The sequence below is a fragment of the Sciurus carolinensis genome, chromosome 6 (genome assembly GCF_902686445.1).
Source record: "Sciurus carolinensis chromosome 6, mSciCar1.2, whole genome shotgun sequence".
In the NCBI taxonomy this organism is placed as follows: Eukaryota; Metazoa; Chordata; class Mammalia; order Rodentia; family Sciuridae; genus Sciurus; species Sciurus carolinensis.
This window is the reverse complement of record NC_062218.1, coordinates 131,453,331-131,461,491: the sequence shown is the minus strand read 5'-3', so window position 1 is coordinate 131,461,491 and position 8,161 is coordinate 131,453,331. Positions and strand designations below refer to the sequence as shown.

The window sequence follows — 8,161 nt, the reverse complement described above, 5'->3', positions numbered from 1 at the left end:
ATCATCCACCTTCTGTGATTTTTATTCCACACATTGGTTTAGAAAATGTAATGTGGCATGTAGACACCCTAAACACTTATATTCAAACTGCCCTCCATGATGTTGAGGAAAGCATTTCTCTCCTTAACACAGAAGTAACACTCATGAGGAAAGCTGTCTTACAAAACCGGAAGGCTTTAGATGTCCTCACTGCAGTCCAAGGTGGTACATGTACCATTATTAGAACTGAATGCTGTGTTTATATCCCTGACAACTCTGGAAATGTGACTGACATCCTTAAAGATTTGCACTCTCAGATAGAGGCCATGTCCTCCCCAGACTTACTATGGGAACAAATTCTTAGTTCCTGGTTCTCTGGAACCTCCTGGTGGAAAACATTATTAGTCTCTATCATCATCATATTCATTGGCATGTTCCTATGCTGTGGAATTTACTGTTGCATTAATATTATCCCAGTACTCATAACTTCTTGTTTCTCTTCTAGACCATCCATCTCTCAAATGACCCTCTAGTCTAATACTTCTCAAACAGACTTTTACCATGGACCCCTCAATCAACCCAATTTCTTAAGGGGAACTCCAAACTGCTTGCCCCACACCAGCCCCTTCCAACTTTAAGCAGTCAGAGCAGTCATCACCCATTTCCCTTACAGCAATAAGGAATTTCTAAAACTAGAGGGGGGAATGAAGCCAGAATTGGAGTCAGGAAGTTAGTGTAGAAATCAGGAATCAGGTCAAATTGAGGAAATGGAGGCCATGAAAGCCATCCGCATCTGGAAGTTGGAGACTGCCCTTGGAAGAATGAAATGTCAAAGATCTTTGGAGCCCAATGATCACCATATTTACCTGCCCTTGTTGAGGACTACAGGCAAGGAGTTGCTAATTACTGCCCTCTGGGACCTTATCTGCCTGAATCACTTTAACCCTCCCCCTACCCATCTGCTTCACACTTTTTGCATCTCACCTACAAAACTGAGCCTAGTCACATAGGCAGGAAGGAGAGATAAGGGGGAAGGAACAGGAGAATAAAACCTATAAAAAGGACAAGATTTACTCATCCCATGGATTCCACCTTTGGGTCCCCTTCTTCTACCTGGGAGAAGTCTGTTTTTACTTTTCTTTAATAAAGCTTCTTACTTTCTACTCTACTCTTGCCTTGGTATGCCTCTTTGATGTTATACTTCAACACCTTAGGGAGCAGGACTCACTAAGGTAACCAGCAGTATTACTTTTGGTCTACATTTTGATACTCTTGATACTGCCAGTTACCTTAATGAGTCCTGCTTCCTCAGGTGTTGAAGTATAATGCCAGAGAAGCATGCCAAGGCTAGTGTAGAGTAGAAAGTAAGATTTATTAAAGAAAAGTAAAAACAGATTTCTCCCTGGTGGAAGAAGGGAACCCAATGGCGGAATCCATGGTGAAAGCACCCAGAAAACCACTCTAAACATGGGAACTCACACAAGAGATTTTAATAAAGAGATGAATAGAGTGTCTGCCCTTAAGGACTAAAGAAAGAGAAAGACTGAGAGAGTGAGAAAGTGAGTGACTGAGAGTGAAAGTTGTTATGGGGCACAACTTAAGAACAGACCAATCACCACTGAGAACTCCAAGTTTGAGAGTCTTTAGTAGTCAGTCGGCTGACTGTCTCATGCAATGCCCCAAAAATGGCTATTGGGAGAACAGCCCCGACCATAGGGTTGCAGGGGTTTTATACCATTAATCAGTACATCAGTCATAAGTGTCTGTTGCTATGATTCAAAATTACAAACTAACACCACAAGATCTGAAATCATCAGCAGAGAAGGAAGTGTTTTAAAATGACCTTACTTAGGTACAAACTAAAGAATGGTTACTAACATTTAAGCAATCACTCTTGACATCACCGTTAACATGGTACATTGTTTAGGAAAATAGGATCAAAAAGAACAATTTTTCATTATACAAGAATTGCCAATTTTCCATTTTGTATTGCCAAACATGTCATGCTAAATAACTGATGATGGGTACAGAGGTGGGGTGTTCTCATGGGAGAAGCTTTTTCTACATAACATGGAGTCTCAAGGTAAAATGAAGTCTGTTTAGTCATTGCCCATATACCAGGCCTATAACATTTCCATGGAGCTAAATCTGTCAACCCCTCACAAAAGTGGAAGAGATAAAAGAGAGCAAATAGCAGGGAAATTATCCTTAAATAGTGAAAACCCACAGGCTAATTGGACAAATGACAAGAAAGTTAACAATCTAGATTTTAAAATGGTGTGTAGGGAGGAGGCAGAATCAGGGGAGAAATAGCTACAACCTTTTTCCTTACATTCCCCCCATTTTGTTTTTATGAGAAGATCCCTTTTGGGCATATGGGTAAAGATCCATCTTCAATCACTGCTTCCTGCTGTACATGGGTATAGAACTGATTCAGGAGAAGGAGATGTCATCACAGTAGGCAGGGGTTGGAGACCAGATAGTTCCCCTAGGGAGTGTACTTGTAACCAGGCTCTGATTTATCCTTTATAAAGTCCTGATAGCCCTGTAATAAAAATTGGACAGATCTATTAGGAAAAAAATCTAATAGCTTAAAAAATAACAGGGTGAATGGCAAGAAAAGGCAAGAATGTAGCTGGCACTCCAGTCCTTATAGCTGGGTGTAGTTGTCTGGTGCCTCAATGTTCTAGTCCTTGGCCTCTGGAATGGAAAGAAGGGTAGAGGGCTTGATGGCCTTCAGCCTGAGGTGCAGAGGTCCCACTGGAGTGGCCAAGTATTGGTGGGAAGAAGCCTGAAGGTTGAAAGTTGGAAAGGAGTTTGTGGAATGAGAATAGAGTTCAACCCGAGAAATGTGTAGCCATTCTGGTAAATCTTGCAAATGGCTTGACAGCCATTGATGTAGCCGGAATCACAGTATGAGGTCCCTGCCATTTTGGAGATAGAAGGGCTGTAGCATTCTGAGGAGGAGAGATAAGAACATAGTCTCCTATTGAAGAGTTTGAGCCAGGAGGCCAGACAAAGGTCAAGACAGGGAGGAATTGGCATAACCCCATAGAAATGCCCAAATGTGGTTTAGGAGAGGAATCCATATAGGGGAAGGAAGAGGCATTATCCCAGGGGAAAGGATGGGATGACCATACATCAGCTCAAGAGTGGAAATATTGGTAGGCTTTTTTTAACAGCCAGCAAAGACCCAGAAGAGCAAGAGGCAGGCATTTAACCCAATCAAGGTGAATTTCTAAAGTTTAGTGGAGACATTTTTAAGGCAGCTATGTGTTCCTGAAGCATGTATATTTGAATGTGGGCATAAGAGGGTGGCTGGATTAAAAGGAGGGCATGTCTTAAAGGAAATGGTAGAGAAGTTTGAAAAGCTAACACCTGACAGGGCAGTAGAGTTTGCAGACCCTTATAATTAAGAAGCTCAGACAGATGATAGGTGAGAGCACTTCAGTGGGAGCCCCAAAGGAAAGTTTTTCTGATTCCTGGGTTAATACAAATGCTGTGGCCAATACCCTAAGACATGATGCCCAGCCTCTTATGGTGGGGGTCTAACCTTTTTGATAGGTATGACCCTGGGCCAAAGGTGGAACCAAACATGTGTCCTAAGACCTCCAGAGAAAACCCACTTTTCTCAGAGATGAACAGGTAGAATGGTCTGGTTATGTCAGGGAGTTGTAGGGCTGGGGCTTGAAGAAGGGCTTTCCTTAGGGTCTGGAAAGGGGCTTCCACTGTATTGAGGAGAGGTTCAGTGGAAGGGCCCTTCAAAGCCTCATATAAGGGAGCTGCCAGGATGGAAAAACTTGGGATCCAGGATCGTAAATATCCTGCTAACTCTAAAAGGGAAAGGATTTCTTCCTTGGTGGATGGAGTGGGCATGTCCTTCAGCAATGCTTTTCTCTCTACAGTGATGACCTTAAATCCAGGTGAGAGGTTAACTCCTAAGTAAATAACCTGAGACTGCGAAAGCTGCACCTTTGCTGGAGAGACCCTATACCCCTTGTCAGCCAGAAAATTTAGAAGCTTAACCGTGTCTCTTTGGGAGTCCTTGAGAGAAGGACTACATTAGAAGAAGATCATCAACATACTGTAAGAGAGAGGAGGAAACAAAAGTGAGAGAGGTGAGATCATGAGACAGTGTTTGGCCAAAAAGGTGAGGGCTGTCTCAAAATCCCTGTGGGAGAACTGTCCAGATCAGCTAAGAAGAAACTTGAGTGAGAGGGTCAGTCCTGGTGAAGGCACAGAGATCCTGCAAGTCAGATTGAAGAGGGACAGTAAAAAAGGTGTCCTTTAAGTCCAACACATAAAAGTATGTGGTGGAGAAGGGACTAGAGGAAAGCATGGCATAGGAATTGGGCACAATGGGGAAGACAGGGATGACTGCCAAGCTGACGATGTGGAAATCTAGCACCAAATGGTAATATCCATTAGGCTTTTTAACAGTCAGGATAGGAGTGTTATAAGGTGAGTTGATGGGGCACAAGAAGGCTTTCTGCCTTAAATCCTGGATGACTTGTTGAAGCCCTAAGAGGCTCCTTTTGGGAAGGGGATATTGGACCTGGGCCTGATAGGATGTTGGATCCTTCAGGCAAATTAATACAGGCAAGCATATAGCTACAGAGGGTGTGTGGATATACCAAACCTTGGGGTCAACAAGGGATGGAGGGAGGGAATATGAAGACTCAGGTTGGGTTCCTGCAAGGTCATGAGGAGAGGAATAGCAAAGGAGTCTTGGTGGAGATGCATGGTGGGTGAGAAGGAAATAGAGACACCCAATTTGGTTAGGTTGTCCCTTCCCAGGAGGGAAATGGGACACATAGGAATTATCAAAAAAGTGAGGTAAATTTGTCCAATATGGCAACTTGTTGGAGATGTTTGTAGAGGGTGATATGGTTTCCCCTCTATCCTGACAATAGAGAATCTGCCAGAGGAAGTGTGTCCCTAAAACTTCCACAGCACTGAAAATGTGGCTCCAGTGTCCATAAGGAAAGGGAACTGCCTGACTGCCACCGTAAAGGTCAACCAGGGTTCCTGAATGGTGATGGTCATCTGATATAAAAGTCCTGGGCTCCTTCAGTCATCCATTGCCAATCCCAGTAAGTGACTGGGGGAAGGGAGTAAGGGTGACCTGGCTCTTTTCTGAGCACCAGGGCAATCCACTGCCCAATGTCTCGGTTTAAGGCATTTTGGACAAGGAACTAGGGGTTGCCAGGGGTTGGGACAGACTCATGCCCAGTGGCCTTTTTTTTCCACACTTGAGGCATGGGCCTGGAGATGTTCTGGGATTTAGGGTGCCCCTAGTAGTGGTTGGCTAGACAGCTATAGGTGGCTGAAAGGCTTTGGTTAGCATTAGGTATTTTAATTTTTGTTTCTTTTTTTCTTCCCTTTCATTATACACTTTGAATGCCACCACTAGAACCTCTGGCTAAGGGGTGAAGGGCCCCATATCCAATCACCTCAATTTGGCCTTTATACCTGGGTAACTTTGAGATAAAAAAGTAAGTGATGAGTGACTGTCATCCCTCCATAATTTCAGGGTCCTGGTTAGTATATTTGAGCATGGCCTCTGAGGAGATTCAGAAAGGCAGATGGGTTTTCTGTCTTGTCCTGTATTACTTCCTGAAGTGTATCACAGTTAATAGGTTTAATGGTGGCCTTACAGAGACTTGCAAGGATGTCAGTTTGGAACTAATCCCACTGCAGATGCCTGATCCCCATGTTACGGTCCCATTGGGGCTCCTGAACTGGTACTGCTTCAGCCCCAATGGTATGGGTCAGGGTTGACTGGTGAACCTCATCTGTATAATTGCACACCTGTTCCCAGACTCTCCTGGGTTCCTCAGGGGTCAAGGTGCTGGACATGATCATATAAATATCATGCCAGTTAAGTTCATAAGACTGAGTGAGATACTGAAATTCTTTGATATAGTTTGCGGAGTTGGGAGTGAAGGAGCCTAGCCACTTCTCTATCTGGGAAAGATTGGAAATTGAAAAAGGAACATGGACTCTGATCACTCCCTCCACACCAGCCACTTCCCATAGGGGGGTCTAGAACATGTGCTCAAGATTGCATAACGGGAGGACTAGGCAGGATGGGTGGGGGCAGGGGGTGGAAGTAATACAGTTATCATCTAGAACTCTGATAATTAATATGAGTTTCTTGTTTCTTAAAGAGCTATTTGGTTGAAATAATTTATATAAAACTGAACCATGCTATGTGATATAAAACATCACATAAAAACTGAAGATAAAAATGGCACCAGGTTGCTACCATTTAAAAAGATCCTTCTTCCTTTTGCCCTTGAATTCATGCACTTGGATTCCTGTCTTTTCTAGATGTAAAGAGGGAATATATAAGAGTAAGGAAACTTCCACCATGTTTTTTTGGTTTTTTTTTCCAATAAAGTTCTGTGTATTGATTCAATATTAATTGCATGACCATCATAGCACCTCTTTACATCACACAATCACCAGAATTAGAAACTGTGTTGAAAATTAAAAACAGGGCACAGTTCAATAATTAGAAGTTGCACACCGTTACTATATAGAAACCAGGTGCATGGTACAGTGCAACTGTAAAAATGGAAGCCTACAGATCTGACAGGGAAGTCAAATCCTGTTTTTAGATAATTTGGGGAACCTGGCAATACTGTTGAAGCAAAACACTCAACACAGCAGGAAATTGACTGGGGAGAAAAAAAAATTCTATAACCAAATAAAATCTGATATTTCCTTTCCCTTTGAGAATAAATACAGTTAAGGTCACTTTTAGCCTTGGAACGGGTATGTTTGCCTATGATGATCTTGCTAATGACTACACAATATCTGATATCCTCTGCTAGAATTACAGTTTTTGAGAAAGCCATATTACAAGAGGCATCTACTGTAAATACCTAGAACTTCCTTTTATGGCAACCACTATCGAATTCACTTGTCTTAAACAGTGAACAAGGGAAGATGGCCTCATGTTGCCTTTGCAATAATAGTATATGTTGAGGATGAGTGGCTTTCAAGCAGCATGGTAGGTGTGAGAATGTTTGCAGTTTAGATCATTCTGTTGCGTTTATGGGTTGGTGAGTCTGTAATGACATCGCCACACTGGGCTTAGGTACGTTTTCTAGTTCCACCGTTGTCCAAGTGGAGTACCATTTCTTCTGATATAAAAGTGTTCAAATCGACATCATGGAGTCCATTTCTCCTTCGACTAACATTCGATCCACTGCTTACATGTGTAGGAGAGCCTGGGGTACGCCAATGGCACGCTTATACTAGCCATTGCACCACTAAGACCATGCAGAGCTATGGCTTCCCAGAAGGGTTGCAAATCAGTCTCTACAGATGAGCTAGTTTCCGTTGAAGTAGCTAGGTTAGGGGACACTACAGTCAGTCTTGGGGGAGCTCTAGAGTTTCGTGGTGGAGGAACCTTTCCACACAGGAAGCTGATCAAATCTTCTCTACGAATAGTTCTGCGTTTTTTAACCCAAGCCAGCACATTCTTATTGCTGATAGCCAATCTGAATTCCAATATCAAAACTTCGCTGATGGGTATCCACACTTTCTTTGTAGAGGTTGGTGACCTGGGGTGGCTGCGTTTTGGAAGGGGACCCAGAGAGAAAGTCCTGGCTGCTGACACACTCGGTCTTTGTAGAGCTGGGCCACAGCGGTGACCAAGTTCTGGAAGAGGTGCCACAGCTTCTGCTGCTTGTGCTCGGTCTGCGGCGGCAGCCGCCGCCTCCTTCTGCAGCTCAGGGGACAGCTGTTCCTCCTGCTCGGCCTCGGCCAGGCACTGCCACTCCCACTTGGAGATCCAATGCTCGGCCTGTGCTCCTGGATCTCCGCCTTCCTTCCGCTCCTCCATCCTCCGTGGCCTCCCGAGGCCTCGTCGCCGCCTCCGCCGCGTCCTCCTCAGGCGGGGCCCCCGGCGGGAGCGTCGTCATAGAGCGCCGGGCGCCGGGCGGCGGGCCCGGCGGCCGGTGGCGGCTCCTCGCGGCTGCCCAGGCGTCCTGCACCCCGACGGCCGGCGACCCCGCCCCGCGGCCCCGCGCAGCCCGGAGGACCCCCGCCCCGGGCCTCTCCGCCCCCGGGCCCGCTGACGGCCCTCGCCTCGCCGCCAAGCCCGCCTACCGACCCCCCATGACGCCGCGACCTCCCTAAGGCCGCGGCTGCTGCCCCCCAGCCCCCCACG

General features: G+C 45.3%; 1 pseudogene; it reads right to left on the bottom strand.

The window, feature by feature from the left end:
- Positions 1-7,020: 7,020 nt before the first annotated feature.
- LOC124986498 (telomere attrition and p53 response 1 protein-like) lies at positions 7,021-7,834 on the bottom strand (annotated as a pseudogene).
- Between the last annotated feature and the right edge of the window lie 327 nt (positions 7,835-8,161).